Here is a 22635-nt window from a genome sequence, read left to right on the forward strand (position 1 = left end):
TGCTCCACCTTTCCCATGTAAGGACACATATTGCTCTCATTTGTTTCCTTCCCCTCGGGCAGTTCCTCTGCCACAACGGAGAGGTATTCCACATCTAAATAAATTGTGCAATAAATCTGCAAACTTGCATGGAAGGTATTAAAGCCATCCTTTGATGTCTGGTATTGAGTTTCCTGGGGTAGAGAGGTAAGTTTCATTGAATTCCAGGCCCTAAAAAGGCAGGTATTATTGCCCCTGCTTCCAGATGAGGAAACAAAAGTAGCAAGTCACTGAGAGAATCCTGCTGAGAGCTGTCTCACTCTGTCTAGCGAAGCCTCAGCCCTTTTTCTCAGCTTGATGACAATGGCAAGGGACAGACAACTGTCCATCACCTCCTCCCACTTTGCTGGGAAACTGAAGCACAAACCTAATCCAGTAGGGTAGGGTGACGGGTCTTGTGACAAGGACAATGTGCTCAGGAAGAGAGGAAAGGAGTCCCACTCTTGGCAGAAGATGCCTAGCATGTTATGTTCATTCCACAGGCCTGCTTGCCAACGGTGTGCTGTGCATCTCAGAGATCATACACAGGGTGGCGAAAGGTTCTGGCTTATCTGAGCCAATGGGTCTATTCCTGTTAGTCCTACGTTGTTATTAATACTATCTCAAAAGAAAAAGATGATGCATTGAAGGATCACCCTTAACCCAAGCTCTGATGGGCTGAGATCAACACTTAAAAGCCAACTCACTAATACCAGATGGATTTAAAAAAAAAATTTTCTGGCACTAGACCTTTCTAGAAATGGAGGGTGGAGGGCTGACTCCAGTTTTCTTAGGAACTGTGTGGAAGTCTGTGTCTGGTAACTATTTCCTACTGTCCTTCAAAGCTGCAAAGCAAACTCTTACCTGCCTATGCATGCCAGCCAGCCAGCGTCTCTCTCTCTGCTCAGTGGAAACGTATATTAGGGGCAGCAAGTGATGTACGGAAATGTTTCTGATATCACTCCTAAGCAGGAGATTCCTGTACAAAAGGCCCATTGCCTTCACCAGGGCAAGCTCCCCTTGAGCAACACTCACCAAACCTTTAACCCAGACCCCCTGCCATGTGCCTGCACTTGGGTAACTGTCACCCATACTTCCCTTGGTCATTGTCACCCTACCCTTTGTGTGGGCAGATTATCACCTGCCCTTTCACCTGCTTGCCCCGTCATCCTGTCCCTCACTTGGATGTCACCTCACTCCTAACATCTCTCATGTTACATCCTGATCTCTCCTGAATTCATGCCAGTGTCTTAACCAGAACTGCCCCTGTCACTCATAGTTCATTACTTCCTGGTGAATCTTCTCCCTGTCCCCTGTCACTCATAGTTCATTACTTCCTGGTGAATCTTCTCCCTGTCCCCTGTCACTCATAGTTCATTACTTCCTGGTGAATCTTCTCCCTGTCCCCTCTGCCTTCGCCTGCCCTGCCCAGTCTGTGAAATTCTTTCTCTTTCCACCGTGTCCTCCCTCCAGACAAGGTTCACTAGTGCGAGTCTATTCTGATTTTCTCCCCTCTTGTCAGGCTGTGCATAATTATCTTTAAGTCTTTTATTTGTGTCACATCCCTTCTCTGTGGCACTGATAAGCATGCTTCCCTGATCCTGTCACTGTCCCAATTATTGCCAGAGAGGAACAGCTATCTTTACAAGGTTGGAGTTTTTCTAATGAAATAAAATAAAATAAAATAAAATAAAATAAAATAAAATGGGAGGGTTTGAGTCTCTTCTTGGAGTCTTAAGCCAATTCTCTGCTTTCTCTCCAGATATTTCTTTTACCCTTTAGGTTAAACTGGTGGAATATCTGAACATTCATTTTTAATAATTGTATTCTGAGCTCTTAAGAAGAAAAAATAAACATAAAATCGTTAGTGTTACTGTCATCAATACTAATATTAATTTTTACAGCTAAGATAATCCGGTCTTGATTCATTGCAACCATATGGTTCTTATTGGACAAGCACATTACTACTTAATTAGAGGACCAAGCGCTCCCGGTGACAAGACTCTGGAAATGCTCATCAGAGCTAACATTACATGAGACAGGACCTCTGGCTCACAGCTAGAAGAGCTGAAATCACCGCAACACTAAGCCTGGGTGGAGGCAAGCATCCCTTTGGCTATTCTACGAGCTCCCATGTGGAGACAGACAGCACATTTACTTTTCCATGCTGAAGTCTGTCCCACATCTGCTTCAGATCCGCACTATTACAGTGATCCACATGCTATCAGTTAGGGCGCTGCTAAACACTAGCAAATGACGCCGGCATTTACATGTTACAACACAACAATAGCTCTTTTCTTGCGTGCAAGTAAAAGCATTATGGCCGCCTGCAGGTTGGGCTTGCTCACCTGAGGGCCACTGTCTTCCCAATTCCCCTACACTATGACTTTCTCCCAGGCCTATCAAGTCCACACAGAACTCCCTCTTGAAGACCCCTATCCTATGTGGTCTAAGGTTCTCACATTCCTACCTATGTCCCACTCAGAACACTGTCTTCCTTATAGCACCTAGGGAAATTTGAAGTTGTCTTACTTAGTTAGGATGTTTGCTTCACTTGTCTTTTCTCTCTTTCTTCATAGTAAATATCCACCTTCTCTATATTGCTCCCCACTGCATGTCTGGCACTTACATTCCAATGAGCATTCAAAAGACATCCACAGGGAAGTGGGGGGAAGGAGTTGAGAGGGTGAGAGAAGCCCAAGGAATTTAAATGATATTCCTGTGGTCACCTACTCAGAAAGTGACAGAAGAGGGCCCCATTGTGGGATTTCCCCACTAGAGGAGCCTGCACACTTTCTTCATTGGCCAGCCATCACTCACTCAGGCCAGACACACTAGAGAGCACATGCTTGCTCAACTGGTGTGGTATCAGCTGTGCCGTCCCATTTGATATCTGGTTGGAATGGCTACTCATGAGAACAGAGGTCCCAGGCTTGGTCTCTCCGGGCCCAGTGTTCTTGGTTCTAAAGTAAGTTCTATTCCATCAGACCCACCTCTGACTTTGGCCAGACAGAGGCAGAACTTATGACCTCATCAGGTCCTCCTACTCCAGCCAGCCTTTGGAGAAGAGGCCAACCAGTTCCTCAGACCCAGGCCAACTCACCCAGTTGAGATATGCCAGGGAAAAGCTATGTGATGTAGACTTGTCCCCCAATGCCAAGGGAACCTCCCCCTGCAAGACAGGACTATCCGAGATCCCTGTCCCTGAGCTGGAGTTAGTGTCACTCTGGCTAGAAAGAGGCAACCAAATACTCCCTGGAAGCCCCTGCATGCCTGTCAAGCTCTCCAGAGCCAGAGGGGCCTGGCAAACAGTGCCAGCTTTCTCTATGCCAGGATACCCATCTGCACCCCGGTCACCTTATCTAGCCTCCAGACCATGGACTGTGTGGGCATCCAGTCCCCCAGCTCCCTTTCTACTGGATATGGAAGGAGGGGAAGCCAAGAGCAGGCCGAGTGGAACTTGAGTCTGCGTCCATTATCCACAGCTAGTAGGCTTCTCATACGCACTTGGCACCCCTGGGGAGTAGGAGCCAGGAGTCTTCTATCTCAACCCCCTAGCTCGCCAACCAGAACATGATGTCTTTAAGTGGTGACTCATGTTTGCAGTGAGAACTGACTAATTATTTTGATCTTCCTGAAGTCACTTGCCTCATTAGTGGATACTCTCCATCCTGGGCCAAGACCCAGCACTGAGGCAGGCTTGGCTTATTTAACGGAACACAGGGCGGGGCAGCCAGGCCTGTCCTCTCTATAAGTTGTGCATCAGTTCCAAGCTTTCTCTCTAAAGTGGGTGTTTCTCCTGAGGGCTTTGTCCCCAATATGAGGAAGAAACTCCTTTCCAAAGGCCCTTTTCCTGAAGCCCTGTTTAAAAGGCTGAGACTGAGCAAAAGAACCAGCTCCAAAAATGCAAAGACTCCTGAAATGATTCAGCCTTGCACAGACAAAAGTCAGGGCAGAACCAGAGACATAACTGCCAATCACAGCTGGGCCTGGGCTTCCATTTCCTAAGCATCTACTATACCCAAACATAATGCAAAGTGCTTGAGACAAAGGGACAAGAAAGCAAGCCTCGCCGGGCGTCGTGGCACACGCCTTTAATCCCAGCACTTGGGAGGCAGAGGCAGGTGGATTTCTGAGTTCAAGGCCAGCCTGGTCTACAGAGTGAGTTCTAGGACAGCCAGGGCTATACAGAGAAAGCCTGTCTCAAAAAAAAAAAACAAAACAAAACAAAAAAAAAAAAACAAAAACAAAAAACAAAACAAACAAACAAACAAAAACCCAGAAAGCAAGCTTTAACTCTACAAAAGCCTGGATGGGAGACTTCCTGCACCCTCCCTCCCACCTGCATTCTTCTGGGTCTCTCTCCCTCTCCCTAATCCCAGGAATCCACACACATGGGGCTCCGTGAGCAAGTGTCTGTTTCCTCAGTGCCCTTCCCCCAGTATACTGAGCAGTTTGTCAAAGCCAGGAAACAGTGCCTGGATCTGTAGGGGCTCTGAAAGGGCAAATGCGAAGGCAAGGGAACAAGAGAGCAACTTGGAAGAGATCTCAGAGCACAAGGAGAGGGTGGTCCAAGCAGAGGTCTGACTCCCTCCAGAACCACCAGGTTAGCAGATGTGTGCTGTGAGTGAACTTGAACATCCTATGCCACGGGCCCATTCTCCCACTTCTTGGTATTTTCACAAAGATCTAAGAAAATGGCCATTATGGAAACAGCAGACTGTGTAGAAAGGCAGACAGAAAATACTTAGCCTCAGGCTTCCCAAGAATAAGGAGCCTACCCTACCCAGCCAGCTGCCTTGTGAAGAACAGGACCATGGTACCTATGTCAAACTAGATGGATATTAGAGATACATTTTTAAACCATGTAAGAGCTCACTTAGTCAGCTCTAAAAAAGATGACATTTATGGAAGTAAAAACACAAAAAGGTAATTCACAAGACACCACCCTGGGCCTTGCCTTCATGGAGGGAAACACTGGCTTACATGTGTGTTAGCAGCAGTTCAGAGGGACCGTGTCACTGCCCCCACAGCCCCCATGTTAGCGTGAGCTGCTACTTTCCAAGGCAGCATCCCAGCTCTTTAAGCAGCCAAAGCCTGAACTGCCACCAAGATGGAGCAGACCAGGGTGTTAAAGACAGCTGGTGACCCTCTAGGCACCCTTCCCTGAAACAGTGCATGTAGACCATCAGAGTGTTACCCAGCCCTGACTCAGTGAGGCCCCTGCTCTCTGCTCTCCAGCAAGCCTACAAACCGCCTGGGCAATGCTTCCTGACTGGGCAAATCTACTTCTCTATGGATTCAGAGCCAAGAATTTCCTATTGGTGTAGAGCCAATAAATGGATAGGCCTTGCTACTACCATGAGTACTGCCTGGGGTTCTCCAGGGACCAGAGGGGAACACATCCCTCCCTCTCCAATTCCAACATCGTAGTATAAAGAATCACTACTGAGCATTCCAAGTTCCAACAGGGCCATATTCTCCAGTAGGACTGAAGGAAGCAGTTCATACTACTGTGTCATGGCACAGACACCAACAGTGACACCAGAGCTGTGAAGCAAAAGCCAGGTGAATTCCAAGGCTGTGAAACAGTGGATTCGTATGTGTTGTCTTTTGCCTACTTCCGTAATTTATTCATAAGCCACTACAATACCAACAAATGTTCTCTTTCCTCTTTTGCTAATGGAAGCAGTTAAAGCTTAGGCTGCAAGGTCCGTGTACGGGGCTCTGCAAAAGACAGCCTTGCAAGAATCTTAGGCTCCAGGAAAGCCAAGTGATTCGGGCCATAACAGACATTAATCATCCGTTTACAGAGCAGAAATGTGTGCTCTGCTTTACATCCGAATCCCCAACCATCTTTTCATCTCCTGTAACTTATCCTTCAGACAGATTCCAAGTAAAGACTCTGAGGCCCATTCCTGATTGCTTTCCTGTTATGAGTCACCTCTTCATCACCACGCTCAGGATGGTTGGTAGAACGCACCGGGCTCTGGATGACCTGACCTCTACCTCCCTGTAAACTGTGTGTCCTTCAGTCCCCTTTAATTCACAAATGCTCCCCTTCAACCACAAAAGCACTTGCAATGTCTAAATTATTCCCCTGGGGGCTTTGTCCCCAATGCCATGAAGTAGCTTACACTTGACCTACCCCATATATGTAATTGTTATTCAGTTAAATACACACACACACAAATACCTGTTCATTTATAATAAATTCAGGCAAAATCTGGGAGAAGAGAGCACTAAGTCTTTCAGGTTTCAAAGGCTTTTTTCCCCTCAAGAACAAGTAGCAGCAACACTATATGCAAAGGCTGAAATTACAAAGAAACCTGCAAAATCAATAGACAGAATTTAGGGGAGCTGGAAACTAAGAGGTATAACAAAGAACAATGAGAGAGGGAATTCCAAATGCTGCATAGAACCAGCATCCGCATGGCTGGCTGACTCCTGAGCTACAGAGAAATACACGAGGCGCTCTCCAAGCAATACAGCTGAGATTACAGAAGTTAGGGCTGGAAAGATGGCTCCGCTGGGAAAGGCCTTTGCCACTAAGCCTGACAAACTGAGCTTGGTCCTCTGAACCCACATGGTAGAGGGAGAGAACTATTTGTGGTCATTTGTGTGAACTAAGCACACACATGCACATACACACCACAGAGAGGGGGGGGAAGGAAGGAAGGAAGGGAGGAAGGAAGGAAGGAAGGAAGGAAGGAAGGAAGGAAGGAAGGAAGGCAGGCAGGCAGGCAGGCAGGCAGGCAGGCTGTTGTTATGACTATTCTCAAGATTAGTAACTAGTATAATCCTTTGCCAAAGATAGATAGATAGATAGATAGATAGATAGATAGATAGATAGATAGATGGATGGATGGATGGATGGATGGATGGATGGATGGATGGATGGATGGATAGATAGATAGATAGATAGATAGATAGATAGATAGATAGATAGATAGATAGACAGACAGACAGATAGACAGATGAGAATAAAGGGGAGGACGGGAAGAAGAAGAGGAGTAAAAGAAAAAGGGCTCCAGAGCAGCCTTTTTATTTCCTTTTTAACATAAGTATGTCACTTCTAATCCAAAGAGGCACTTTATATGGGAACAATGTACCAAACCGCCATTAAAAGCAGAAGCCATGTGAAGATTTGCTCCACCATGAAGATAAGCTGAGAGCTTGTTGTCTGTTCAATGTCAGTTTCTGTCGCCTACACAGTCCAAGTGTGCACCCCAAAGACTGGCCACATCAAAGTGCAGTCCTGCTCTTCAATGGAACAAGGGAAGGAAGGAGACAGGCTACCAAAACACCGTGAAGTGTGCCACAAGGCTCATCACTCAACAGTGCAAAAGGTTCTGTCCTCACAGAGTGACACATTTCCTAGAGAGGGAGTACCTGAGAAACGACTGGAGGGTCTGGAGAGATGGCTCAGTGATCCAGAGCATAGGCTCTTCTTCCAGAGCACAGAAGTTTGACTCCCAACACCCACAAGGGGGCTCACAATGGTCTGCAACTCTAGATTGCAGGAGGTCTGACACCCTCTTCTGGCCTGCACAGGCACCAGGCATGGGTGTGACATGGACACATATTTGCAGGAGAAACATCCATGCACAGCCAACAGTGAAGTCATAACAATAAACGTTAGAAATCACTGGAGCACTTATGGTATTGGTGGGTAAAGGACACTTCCTTCAAGTTTCATCCTGTCCTGGTTACAGTTGCTTGATTGGTTGGTTGAGCCATGAGCTCATGAAGCACAGGTTGGTCTTTAACTCTCTCTCTCCTTCCCTCTATCCATTCCTCCCCCTTTCCTCCCTCCCTCCCTCCCTCCCTCCGTCCTTCCATCCCTCTCTCTGCCCCCTCCCTGTAGCCAAGGATAACCTGGAACCTGTAACTCTCCAGTTCCCACCCCTGAGTAATGGCACTGCAGGTATACACCATCATTGCAGAATTATAGGGTGCTGGAGATGGAACGACAACTTGAGAAGCCTCCCAGGCCCCTGGCCATGCTTTACCAAGAGTTGTTTCTTCACTAGCTGTGTATCCTCATCTTAGAGACCAAGTTATTCGGTTTTCTTGCTCTCTGAACTCTTATTCTGGTCCTCAGTTTTTCTTCTCCCAACCTTCCTGACTCTAAGAGTCAATGACAAGATAAAAGGCAGGAGATCTGGATAAAAGGAAGTCAGATCTGGAAGTCCTCCTGTGTGTAACTCACCCATCAGCAGCAAAAAGTACAACTTTTATCAGACTTCTGTCTCTGTACAGAGGACACTGCAGTCTTCTAAGTACTTAAACTGGGTGCACACACATGTACACACAACACACACACACATACACACATGCGCACACCACTCTGGAATCTGTCCAGAGCTTATCCAAAAGGTAACACTCTCCAAATGTAATGTTTTCACTTAAAAGATGACGAAAGTGTCAGTTCTTTGCTAACGCCAGGTGATGCCCACCCTGTGCTCAACACTTAATTTCAACTGGCAAGATCTAAGTACCAAGTTTAGTGACACGCCCAACATCTCAGCGCAAAGAACTTATAAACTTCGGCCTCCAATCCAAAGTCTCCTTCCTCTTAATTGCTTCTATCAGTGAACTGCCCTCCACTGTTAACACTTGATGGATTTGGGGTGCTTCAAAGCAGGAAGTCTAGGGCAGAGGTTCTCAACATTCCTGATGCTGCAACCCTTTAATACAGCTCCCTTCAACCATAAAATACATTAATTTTGCTACTGTTATGAATCGCAATATCTGAAATCTGAAATGCAGGATATCTGATATGTGACTCCACCACAAAAAAAGGGGTCTCAACCCACAGGTTGAGAACCATTGGTCTAGATACTGCAAAGCTGGAACGTCATTTGAAAGCCTTCCTTAGCAGACACCTGAAGAACATTCCGTCTTGTTAAAACACTTTCTTATCCCAGAGTATGTTCCATTTTTCAGTGTTTGGTTAAGAGGCTAAGGCTTGAGTGAGGTTTATTTGTGCTGACAGGGTGCACAGGTGACGGAATCACTCACTAGCAATCTGAAGCTCAGATACCCTTGTTTATCCTTCCCAGTTCCATAAATCATAAAACTCTATTAAAAGCGCTATCGTGTACATACTTAGCAATGCTCCTGCTCTTATTAGAACTAAAATGATTTCCTCAAGTCATTACTTACTTGTTGACATGATAAAGGCATAGTCTTATAATACAGTGTACAAATCAGAAAATTTCGTGGGAGTATTAGAAGACACACGCCTGTGCATCCTGCCCCTTCCCAGTTGTGACAATTATGACTGCCACTACTACTGATGAGCACTTACAGTGTGTGTGCACCTTACATGTGTGTTATCACACTTAACCCTACCTCTACGATGGAGGTGACAAATGATAAACTTGGTTAGGATAACACAACTGTGTGCTAGGGCTTAAGGCATAACCCTGGCTTGTCTGACTCCTGAGTGTCAATAAATTTAAGCAATCCTTGATTCTTGCTCAGTATCTTCTGTGACATCCATCTGATAACACAGATAAGTGGGGGTTTTTAAGTTCCATAAAGCCAAGGTCATGGTACAGATGAAAGACAAAGACAGCTTAACAGAATGTCATGTGGAGAAATAGAGAGAGAGGTAAGGACAGTGACGATTCCTGATTCATCTATAATTAGTTCTAGCATTTAAATCTGGAGTGGACCCCAGAGACCATCCCAGTTCACTTCTTTCTTCTCCTTGACACTTAGTATCACCATGTAGCCCCAGCTGGACAGTAGTAACTCACTGTGGAGACCAGGTTAGCCTCAAACTCAAAGATCTACTGGCCTCTGTCTCCCAAGCTCTGGGATTATAGGTATTCAGCACCACACCAGGCCACCTCTTTCATTTCACCAACAAGGGCTATCTAGCCAATCAAAGGGAAGGGAGTATTAACCTTAGGTGACAAAGCCAGACCTCTGGGTTTCCAGAAATTGTTTGGCTATTAGAAAAAAAAAAAGTAGCCAGAATTACTGTCATTATAGCAGTCACAAAACAGCTTTGCCAAAGAACTAACTGGATGATGTATCAGAAGACCACTGAAGCTCTATGGGGGAACTCAGGTCTTTGAAGCATGCGGAGCTGAGTCCCGGGGATGGGACAAAAACCAAGCAGCTTGACGGAACCCAGTATGGCAGGAGATGGTTTGTTTTTCCAATCACTTGGACAAACACAGAGAAAAAGATGCTGTTCTTGATATCCGTCACATAGGGTAGATGTCACTTCACTGTGGTCTACCCTTGGGCGAAGGTGGCGCCAGTTATATTTGAGAGCAGCCACAAATAGCCTGTGCTTTCGCTGAGGCCATGACCCTGACAGGCCATCATCATCACTAGGGTATTCTTGGGCCACGGGAAATACACAGACAGCCACGAGAGTCCTCGAAAACTAACCTAACTCCAAGCAATGGTGAGGAAAGTCAGCCCCAGCCACGGCAAACATGCCTTACAAACTCTCCTGGCACCGGGACCATGCTTGAAAATATTTCTGGACCCTATTTTCTCTGTGGACCTTCACCACTAACTAGAAGCCATTTTCTTGGCCACCTGGGAAACAGAAAGGCTTTATCTGATGTGACATCTCCCATCGAGGGATGATGAAGAGGAAATAAGACTATTTCTAGGCTGTCAACAATGGTGTCAGCGCAGCATGACAATAAAAGAACAGGGCATGTGGAGTTCAGACAGATGGACAGACAGTGGATGGACACACACACACACACACACTGCATGCAAACAAGCTATCTAATTTTTTGCACTTATCATGACACCTTTGATTCCTTTCTTCTAAAAGAGCTCTTCCAGTGACCAGCCACACAGGCCTGCCATTTGGCTTCTGAGAAACTTTGCTGTCAGTTTGAAACATTATAACAATTTGAGCCATCCTATTTTTAAATGGGAGGGACATAGTAGCCATAAGTCTTCCACTTGCAAGGGCTTAGGGATGGCAGCAACCATTCTACCTCATGCCAATCTTCAAGAAGGTCTTGGTGTTGTGTTGGCTTCAGATGAAGCACAAAGACAATGGGCTTTCATCTGAGCCAAGGCCCTGTTTACCACACACTCAGCAATGCTAAGAGTAAAGGCACGTGGCTAATGACAGCTGCCCTCTGGGAAGCGCCCTCAAAGGGCAGGCAGAATACCAGGAGTCTTCTGTGTGTCCTCGCTAACTTTCCTGCAAGAAAGGAGGTCTCCTTCAAACTTCCCTTGTCCACTAATAGAGGGTGAGTACAGCCGCCTGCTTTCTACCCCTTCTCCAGGACTCCATACGGAGAGAGCAGCTCTCGCTTTCACTCCCATGGACATTCACTGTGCATTAGGAACGGGTCTCAGAGATAGGTCCTTCCCCCTTTTACTGTTTTGTTTGGATTTTATTTTGTAGATAATAAGAAGCAATGGACCATTTCCCTCAATAATGGCCTGCTTCCAGCCTCTTTGCAGGAAGCAAAACTGGGCAGGGCCCATTTCACCACAGAGGCAAAAATCAGAATCTTCACCTAGGCTGGACCAAAGGGTGAACCATCACTATCCTTACTTGCTGGGACTCAGTGGACAGAGCGGAAAGCCCTAACATAGAAAGTGGTGGGTGTGTCTCGTTACAAACATAACCAACTAGTGTTGGTGGCACATACCTTTGCCAGCACTCAGGGGGAAGAGGTAGGCAGACCTATAGTTTAAAGCCAGCCTGGACAACACAGCAAGCTCGAGGCTAACTGGGGCTACATAGTAAGACCCTGTCTCAAAAAACAAAGATCAGAGGGCATGACTACTCAATTCCTGTTCAGGTATTTGTTGGGTGTTGTTCTCTAAAAGTAAGGTCTTTTCCCAAGAACCCTAGAAGAAGGGGATGGGGAGATTTACAACCCAAATTAAACTCCCCGACCTCTAGCACTTGCAGCAAACCTACAAAACAGACATTTTCATCCTGATCTCACAGACCAGAAAACTGTAGCTTGCTTGTGAGGTCACTGAATTCAGTGACCTCACAATCTGGCTGGCAACAGAATTAGAACATAGCAAACAAACGGGGGCGGGGGGGGGGGGGAGCTGAGCTCCAAACCCCTCCGCCAAGCAGCAAATGGTCTTAGAGATTGAGTGTAGTAATTGAGTACTTCTTCATTTAATAATCAACAACACAAAATATAAGTTCCAAGTTCCTGCTCTCAGCTACGCAGGAGGTAAATGGCTAATAAAGTCGTAGGGTTCCCAGCTCGGTCCTCCTTTGTTAGTGCTCAGAAGCTGAGCCACCAGACGCCAGAGAGAGCCCTTTGTTTTCCAAACAGCATTCTTGCAAATCTTTCTACAGGGCAGGCAATGTCCCAGAAAAGTGCAAGTGACTTTTACAAAGGAAAAAAGTAGGCTATAATCTCCATCATTTTTCATGGTTTGAGGCTCCAATTCCCTGTGGGTTCATTTGCCTGGCTAGAGCATTTATCTTTGCAGCCAGGCGGCTACATAGCAGGATCTGGACTGCACACAGAGGTATAGGAACACTGGCACCTCAGGCCAGCCCTGAGCAAGATGATGAGGTAGGCCAGTGGAAGCCGATCTTTGATGCTCTTATACAGCTCTGTGCACCCCCGATCTGTACCACCCCGGTCTCTGCACCCCTTCTCTGACATCTGTCTGTAACCCAACAGGGTTGAATGAGCAGCCTACAGGGTTCCACATCTATTCACTCCCAAAGGCCCTGTTCAGAGACCACCATATCAACGACGCAATTTACAAGATGCTGTCATCCAAATAAACCATGAAAGATGATGACCTGCCCTGTCCTTGTATTTACCAAAGATCGATGGTTACGGTATGGGAAGACGCGTTTTCATCTGGAAGCAAAGGAACTTGGCATTGCAGTTACTCTTTGCAGCTTTGTCTGGCATAAAAGGGCAATTTCCACTTAGGTAGCTTGAAATATTAAGTTCTCGAGACACCATCCTGCCCTTTATGAGACACTGGGGTGTGGGAACTCTGGATTAGAAATTATCATAATGATGCATAGTGTGTTTCCTCTCTGAGGCATTTGTACTTTCTTAAAATTCAAAATATCCTTCAAAACTCCAAGTATTAAACCTCAATAATTATATCCCAGAAAGCAAAAATGTAAGTACTTAGGGGACAGGAAAGGCGTTGGAAATTCTGCCTTGAAACCCATTCTGTCTAATGTCAGAGCCATGTTTTCTCTCCTCCTCTTTTTCATTTATCCCTTTCTGGAATCCCTAGTGTCGCGGTGGTTTGAAAATGATTGGCCCAGGGAGGGGCTCGATTAGGAGGTGTGACTTTATTGGGTTAGCTATGGCCTTGTTGGAGAAAGTGTGTCACTGTGTGCCCGGGCAATGAGACCCTCCTCCTAACCATGTGGAAGCCAGTCTTCTCCTAGCAGCCTTCAAATGAAGATGTAGAACTCTCCCACATCATGCCTGCCTGGACACTGCCATGTTCCTGCCTTGACGATAATGTACTGAACCTCTGAACCTATAAACTACCCCCAATTAAATGTTGTCCTTATAAGAGTTGCCTTGGCTATGGTGTCTGTTCACAGCAGTAAAACCCTAACTAAGACACTTAGCATTCAGACGAGAGACTTCTTATTCTGATTGTCTAATTGTCATGGTTTTCCTTCTAGTTCCCCTCTCTGAGTTTGTTTTGCCCTTTCCTAGAGACTCCTAAGTTTTGATTTGCAACCATTCACAGCTCTCTGTCATCATATTATTTTATTTTCATTTTTTTCATGTCTTCTGAATGCTTCTTCTATAGAGCAATTAGCTCCCATTTCTGTCTTTCTAACGATGGGGTTAAGGGAGACCTCTATTTTCTTTTATTTTTTTTTTTTTTTGAAGTTTCTTTCCTAAGATCCTGCCCTAGATAGATATTTAACTTTGGTCTCTGATTTCACCTTAAATGCTTTCTTAGATGTCTTTGTACTTAGAGTGAAATAGCAAAGACTCGGGACAGTCTTCTGAGTGACAGGTGGGACTGGTTTCCTAGGTCTTACTGTGGATGGCTTTGCTGGGTTGACCTTTCTGGACCTCTGAGGCCTCCTTCTGCAGGCTGAGCTTCTCTGGTTTAAGGGAAGTTCAAGCCTTCTACTTGAAGGTTAAATGTTTGTACTCAGTCACCTGGAAAAGCAGCTAGAAAAGACACCTCGGATGGGCTCCAATCATACCTTCCCCAGTCAGAGGCCTTCTGTTCAATGCTCACGGGAGAGCATCCAGTATCCAGCTAGTGTAAAGAAAGAAACTAGCTGGGAAAAAAGACAGAAGGAAAGAGAAAAGGGGGGATACTTACTGTCCAATTATTTCTTAAGCCAATTCTCCAAATTTTAGCCACATTTTCAGCCACCATTTCCAAAACTGCCTTGATGACACCAATTCTCAAAACTTGGAGAAGTGATGAGATATATTTTAAACAACTGAATTTTCTCCTTTGCCACTTAGGGTTCAGTTACTTTATGTACACAAAATCCATTGCAAATTTCCCATCAACTCTCCAGCTCTCAAAGTACAGTTGCATCTTTCTCTACTGCTGCTGCATGCAAAAGGAGACTCTCTGGGGAGTTCCAGACTCAGTTCTAACCTTTATTTGTGATCAGGACCAAGGAAGGCCTTGATGTGGGGTAAAATGGACACAGGCATCAATTTAAACGAAGTGCTAGAAACCAACCTCTACACAGCCTGCTAGAGGACTTTCTGTGCATGTGACTCTGTAGAAAAACTTAAGTGCTAAAGACCAAATAGACCAAACAGAAGTCAGTCAAAACAGAAAACCAGGGGATCGGTCGGTAGTCTTCTGTGAAATCAACAGAAAATCAGTTCCCAGTAAAGCAGTGGTTGGTTACAGCTGTTTGATTGTGAAATAGCATCACAAACATTTTCAGGCAAAATATGTTATCAAAGAATAGCTCAGGGATCATCAAGATGGTTTCAATGCAAAAGCATGCTTGACCTGGAGGCTGAGTTCAGTCTCTGAGACCCACATGGTGGAAGGAGAGAACCAACTTCTAAGCTGTCCTCTACACGCCACACCTGCCATGGCACACGAGCCCACACACTCACATACACTTACACAAATAGATACATAAACAAAACATGATAAATTATTATAATGAATATATTCCAGATACCAAAAAAATGAACACCAAGTGAAAAAGTAGAACAAGTAAAAGCCAAGCCCTGTAGAAAGTATGTGAGTGTGTGTGTGTGTGTGTGAGTGTGTATGTGTGTGAGTATGTGTTTGTGTGTGAGTGTGTGAGTGTGAGCGTATGTGTGAGCGTATGTGTGTGAGTGTATGTGTTTGTGAGTGTGTGTGAGTGTGTATGTATATGACTGTATATGTATATGTGTGTGTGTATAAAAGTGTGTGTGAGTATGGGACTATGTGTGTGAGTGTGTAAGTATGGTTACTAATGTCTTCTTCGCATTGCATTTTGCCTTTGCAGTTTAAGCATTTTTTAAAGATTTCTTGATGATCATTCTAGTGGTGTTTGGGAAAAGACCATTCAATATGATATATTTATCTGTATGTCATAAGTACTGGGACTTTTTCTGATTTCTGAATTCTTTGTTATATTTATAGAAAACACATCATGCATTTAGAAAAAGAGACGGAACATATTTTACTATTCAATAAATAATAATGAAATAAAGTCTCAATCAAAGCACCACCCAGATCCAGGAATACAATATTGTCAACCTCTAAGGAGCCCATTTCTGTATGCCCTTCCCCATGACATGCCTCTTTCCCTGCCAACCAATGCTATCACCCTTTGCTATAACCACTTGGGAACAGAACTGATGATCTGGGGCCTCTTAAATGCTCTGCAAGTGCCCTACTACCAAGGTGAATCCCTAGTGTCTTTTTCATTCATTTATTTGCTTTCTTATTTTATTTTTCCTTTTATACTGTGAGTTATAGTTCACAGAGTTGCTAAGGCTGACCTTGAACTCACTCTGTAGCTCAGGCAGTCCTTGAAGATTGCAATCCTCCTGCCTCCATCTCCTAAGTATGCACTAACCATTTGTGACTTTACAGCCCTGTCTGATTTTGTATGCTATAAGTGGAATCCTCCTGAACATATTCTCTTTGCCCTCTTTCACTTAGCTGTATGCTAGTCCGCATGACTAATGTTCTGTGTAAGCTTTTAGAATTTTCCATGTTAAGAGAAACACTTTGCAACATTAATGATAAAATGAAAGGTCTGGGAAGATATGGAGGAAGTGTGTAAAAAAAATAAGAAAAGAAAACAATAATTTGCTCTAGGTTCAAGAGAGAAAATTACATTCCGGAATATTTTCTCTTAAGTGTGAAACATGATTTCCTATTTCACAGCAAAAGAAAAGCCCCTCCCCTCAGGTTATTTTCTAGGGAAGCCTGGCTCATTCCCCCACCAAGGGCATGCCCACATTAGTCTAAACATCACCTCCCCAACTTTGCTAGGAAGGAAACGCACAGGCTGGTTCTGGTTGGTAATGCCTCCCAAAGTAGCAACACTCTCCTCCCAGCATTCACATGCAGTAGTACTCTTCAGGGAGCCAGGGCCCCAAAACATGGGTCTCCTCAGAGGAGTAACTCATTCTACGGGAAAAGTAGATTGTGGTCAGAAATGCCTCAACAGTCTAGTCATTCTAGACACTTCTACAAGCACCGAAAGTCAGTGACAGATGAATGGTCATAAGAACACATTGAATGGGAACCAGGAAGATAGCACATTCAGTAAAGCACTTGCCCTCCAAACAGGAAGACCTGAGTTCAATTCCCGGCACCCATGCCAAAAAGCTCACGATAGTAGCACTTGCTTGGAATCCCAGTGCTGTGAAGGCAGAGACAGGGACTGCTGGGAATTGCTGACCTGCCAATGTTAGTTTGGAAAGCTCCAGGCCCATGAAAGGTCCTGTCTCCAAAAAAAGAATAATAAGAGGAAAAACAAGTAGATGGCACTTGTGTACTTGTGTGTGTGTGTGTGTGTGTGTGTGTGTGTGTGTGTGTGTGTGTCAGAGAGAGAGGGGAAGAGGGGAGAGGGAGAAAGAGAGAGAGAGAAAGGGAGAGGAAGAGAAAAAATAAAAAGATGCATTAGGGGTAATTCTAATTTTTCAAATATATAGGAATAGAAGTCTAAACACACTAAAATAGTTTGTGAAGATCTTGGGATGAGACTTGTAGACTTGGGGTGGTAAGTGCTCAGTTAGTACACAACTGGATTCAATCCTCAGCACCACAAAGAAACAACAAAACAAAATTTACACAAGTCATAAAGCCAGCTGGCTCAAGGCTCCTAGTGGGGAATGGTACCATGAAGCCGATGGTCCCAAGCAATACTGACACCATAACTCCTGCTGACTACAAGTAGTCAATCTCTCCAGACACAGGAGTATCTGCCACAGAACGCAGACCTCGGGCTCTGCACTGTTGCTGCAGAACAAGGTCGTTACACATCAGTCTGACTGGGTGTGGGCACCAGTCCTGGGTGTGTATTCCATAATGCCACCCAAGAACAGTGTTACTCTCCTGGTATCCATAAGCAAAGGGACACCTGCATACCAGGGGAGCCAGATGCAGCATTAGAGGACTTGGGGCCTACTGTGAGTTGAAAGAGGACATCTCTGCACTGAGAGGCAAAGTCTTACTGTTTTCTTAACTTAAAAAAAACTTCAACATGGGATGTTAGGAGCCAGGGAGAAGAGGAGGAGTCAGAACAAGACAAGCACCAAGGTCTGCTGAGAATGTGATTAACCTGGAGCGAGGCAGGTTGCAGGGAACATCGCTGCCACCACCCTTAAGTTTTTCTCAGACATTATTTAAATTACAGTGCTAGGTGGTGAACCCAGGCCTCCCAGATGCCAGTAAATGCTCCACCACTGAGCTACCTATGTCTCAATGTCCTGCCAAGCACATTCCAGCTAACTTATTCAAGACCTATGCCTGTGCGCCACATCTCCCATAATGTAAGTTAAAAGTGAAGTGGCAGGTGGCATTTTGACACGAGGCCACTGTGTCTGACCGTGAAGGAGTTTCTCCCACTCCTGCTCATCACAGAACCCTGGTTCCTTCTGACTAGCAAGCCATTCATCCACCTCCACTCACAAATGGGCTGCATGACTCCTGCACTATGTAGTCCTGGCGTAGCACATCCAAAAAGACAGAAGGCACAGTGGAGTCTGAAGAAGACAGGAGCGAGGGCTTAGTGGGCACCACAGGGTTCTGTTTTACAAGACGCACAGTTCAGAGATGGGATTTGGTAACAGTTATACAACACTTTATATACATTGAAAACCATTAAATACATACCCCCAAATGGTTAAAACAGCAAGCCTTACCACATGTATATTTTAGTACAATAGCAAAAAAGTGGCTTCCATCCTTAAATGAAGAGTTACATAAGAACAATGTCACTGTGAAACTCTGTCACTGCTCTCAAAGAAGGCCAGGTCAGGCAAGTTACAGTGGCTCTTTGAGCAACTTCGGATTCAAGAATTAAAGGGCTAAATCACCCAGTGCATTGACTCTTAGACACTAAAGCTGATGATTGGAGTTGGTCATCTCTGAGACCTTCTCCTAATCCCATAGTCTGCTAATCTTAAGACCCTAGCTGCACACTGATAGACAGCTTGCTGCCCAACACCGGTTAGTTGATGCTTTTTCCAAAACAAATTTCACAGACTCTGTTCCCACTTTGATGTTTTCATCACCGCCTGCAGTCTCCAAGAAAATCAAGTCATAAAATTACCTAATACAAAAGTCCCCTGGACACCCATATCAGTAGTCTCTACTTATATTTCCTAGGGGCACACAAACAAGCCCAGCATATGAGATGGAAGCCAAAAAAGAGGGCTTCTTAGAGAAAGGATGCTCCCCTTCTTTAGTCCAATTTCCTGTTTTCCATGTCTCTTGGATTCACCATTAAATCTAATTGCTATCTTGTTTTATTATTCCAAAGTAAAAGCTCCTAATAAATTATGTATAACTTAAATCATAAGTTGAGCTACTGCTGATGGAGACCAAAATGATTGGTCTTACACAGGAGACACACACAAAACCTCTCCATTCATGGTCAGTGTCCCAGGTCCCTTCCATGTTGTTGCTCTGTATCTCTGGGTGCCCCTTTAATTTACATCATCTGACACAGCACATCTTGTGACTGCATTCATGCAAGGAAGAAAGAAAAGGGTCCATGGCTTCCCTACAGAGGTATAGCCAGGAAGCTAAACATATTACTCCTAATGATATGCCCCCAGGTAGATCTTGGTTATACAAGAGCAGTCAATGCCAAGAGAGGATAAGAGCTGAAACAGTCTATTCTAGACAATCTTGTGCTCACTGGAAACACCACTACTGTGGAAGATTATAGGAGACTCTTAATAAGCAGTCTGCTGTTTAGCATGAGCGACTCCACCATAACATATGTGTCTTAGCAGAGATCATGGGCACATGATTCTCTAGGGAGCTATATAGCTGATGTTATTTTCAGACATCACCACAGTTAGCAAGGAAAGGCTAAGTCCTTCTCCACATGCAACAGGGTACTGAGTTCAGATAGGTTCAAGACTATGCAGGAAGGGTCAGTGTAAGTCTCTCATGTGTTGCCAAATCCCTGCTGCCTTCACATTTTGGTGATAACCCTGGGCAGCACATGTTAGGCTAGCTGACAGATAACAAGCCATTGAAATGCATCTCTGTCCAAACTTTGGCCCATACCCTCAACAGCAAGGCAAAAAATCACTGATGACTGGGTGGGTGCCAAGGGCCTGAGGGCAGTATGCCTTCTTGTACGATGTATGCTTTCTTTGTTTTGGTGACACTCGCCTCTATTTTCAGAGGGTTTACTTGCCATGTATTTAGGCTAGAAGGAGATAAGCTTAAAGCTCTCCCACAGAGTCCTGATGTCTTCTCTACTGTCTCACAAAGACAAAGCGCAAATCTCCCTTCTTCATCACTACAAAGCCAATTCTGCAAACTTGGCTCTCCACCCAATGATACGACTCATTCTATGACAAGTGTTTGTTCTCCGTCTGAGACATACCCAGCTTCCCGGCCAGGTCCCTTGGTCTGGCTACTGCCAGGGATGTGACAGGAACCTAGAGTCCAAAGCCAGCGAGTCTTTTATGCAGAGTTGCTCCTGGAAGAGGGAAGTCTATTTTGGGGTTCTGCTACTCAAAGCCTGTGCAAATGTCTCAAAAGCGATGAATGATGGGAGGAAAGGCCCTTGATCTTGCAAAGATCATATGCCCCAATACAGGGGAATGCCAGGGCCAGGAAGCAGGAGTGGGTGGGTTGGGGAGATGGGCGGGGGGTGGGGGGGGTAATAGGGGAACTTGGGGATAACATTTGAAATGTAAATGAAGAAAATATCTAATAAAAAATGAAGGAAAAAAAAGAGTGATTAATGTAGCTTTCACTTCCAAAAAAAAAAAAAAACCAAAACAAAACTGGTGGTCAGAAATCCCAAACTCCATTTTCTAGCTCCCACCAGCCGGTCAGCCAGGAATGTGTACAAAGTACACAGGTTGTAGTAAACATGGCTTAGGTTTATCTGGACTTGAACAAAATATAACTTAGCCTCAGTTTCCTCATCCTGTAAAACAGGAAACTAACTTGGATTGTTATGATTTTTCTTAGCTTGAGCCACCCATGAATGTTGCTTCCTGCCACAGAGGAGACTGGCTATGAGCAGCAAAGCCCACACTACCAGCAGAGTTTGCCGTGAGTGAAGCACAAGATCTAAGAGAACTCGAAATCTTTTGAGTTTTTAATCCTCCTCCATATCTGTCCAAAAAAATGGCATAGTGAAGGCAGCCAGAGGAACCAATCAACACAAAGAAAAGATACAGGATACAAGAAGGCATGCTACCTCGGGCCCTTGGCACCTGCCCAGAGGTAACAGTCACCACTGAGTTTTACACACCGTCTTCCCAAGAGGTTTACCCAAGTGTTCCACTCTTCAGGGCACACTATGCAAATACTAAGAGATTGACAGAGCAGGAAACAAGATGGAAAGAGAATTGCCATCTTTATGCCTAAAAGAAGAAAATGAAAGCTTAAGGTCTTGATATCACTGTTGGGAGTGGGGGTTGTGTGTGTGTGTGTGTGTGTGTGTGTGTGTGTGTGTGTGTGTGTGTGTGTGTGTGTGTGTGTGTTGAGACAGACAGTGTAGAACCTTGGCTGGCCTGAAGCTTACTATGTAGCTCAGGTTAGCCTCAAATTCACAGAGGCCTGCCTGTCTCTGCCTCACAAGTGCCAGATTAAAGATCTGTGCCAACCACTTAAACAAACATCTACTCCAACTCAGACCCCAGAGTTTTCCCCAAAGCTTTCCCCCTATCAAGCTTTAGAGAGAATAAAATTGGCTTTGTCTAAGTCTTCTAAGGAGAGAGATCAATTGATGCTTCCGCTTAGTACTCCAGCCTACCTTGCCCTACCTTAATCTGCAAGCTTCCATTCTACCCAAACCCCCTCCTTACAAACATGGAAAGTTCCCAGGCTGGGAACTTCCAGCTCCTTTCTGAGGGCTGTGACACTGTCCCCCACTCCTCCACCCCCAGAGTCCATGAACACATGACCGATCTGTGGCCTGGGCTTCTTGCAGGACCTCTGACTGCTTCTTACATAGTCTGTGTTCTTACTTATGTCACTGGGTCACATCTGGGTCCTCATCTTGCTTCCTGCTGGCTGCCTTGCCCTCACTCAGAAAGCTAACTTCATTTCAAGCCCTGCCCACTGTCCACATTCTTGAGCCTCTGGCTTGCTGACATTCCATTCAGCAGCCTCTGGCTCCTTGGCAGCCCTGCTTTGGGGTTTGCACTAGCCTGGGCACACGCCTAAGAAGAACTGCCCTCTCCAGTTAGGACTGGCTTTCTTCTAGCCAGGCCCCATTCCCTGCCCCAAGCTGAAGGAAACTCTCCTCCCATATGGTCCAGGTACCATCTCTTCTCAAAGACAGTCCTAATATAAAACATTCTGACGAAGTCGTTCATAAAGCACTTGGGAAAACTAACATTCGGTGTTCTCTGTCACCATAACAAACATAGAAGATAACTAAGATACAAAAGACAGAGGGTTCACTTCAGCTCGTAATTTTTGGAGGTTCCAACCCATGGTGTGTTAGCCCCATGACTCTGGGATGTGGTCAGGAGCATGTCATAGTGTTAAGTATATAGACGAACGAAACACATCAAAAGGGGGCTGTGCCTCGGGCTCACCGTCCCCCTCAAGGGCACACTCACAGTAACTACATGATGTCCCACTGAGCCGTATTTCTTATAGGTCTCAATACTTTCCCAAAGGGCCATCCTGGGACCATGCCTTTAACATGTGTCATTACGGAGCATTTAAGGTCAAGGCTATGGCCCTGTGAAACCTGAAAAGGCAGAAACCCGCTGTATCAACTGACAACTCCTACAGCCAGGATCTTCCTAGACTCCAGCTTCCCGAAACACTATAAATAGAAATGTCTTGAAATCAAAAGTAAATGGGTCTTGGGCTTTTTAAGTGAGTCCAGAAGGGACCATGACATTTCCCATGATATCTTGCCAAGTCGTTCTCATTCCTTTGGCTGTGAGCCTGGGAGAGATGAATACTCTGCCTGATTCTTCCCTGGTCTGAACATGT

At 45.2% G+C, this 22635-nt stretch overlaps 1 protein-coding gene across 49 annotated transcripts in view; it reads right to left on the minus strand.

Annotated features, from left to right (window-relative positions):
- The window catches only part of Cacna1c (calcium channel, voltage-dependent, L type, alpha 1C subunit), a 610145-nt gene that overhangs the window by 428273 nt on the left and 159237 nt on the right, over positions 1-22635 (minus strand). The window lies entirely within an intron of this gene.

This window comes from Mus musculus, chromosome 6 (assembly GCF_000001635.26).
Source record: "Mus musculus strain C57BL/6J chromosome 6, GRCm38.p6 C57BL/6J".
NCBI lineage: Eukaryota > Metazoa > Chordata > Mammalia > Rodentia > Muridae > Mus > Mus musculus.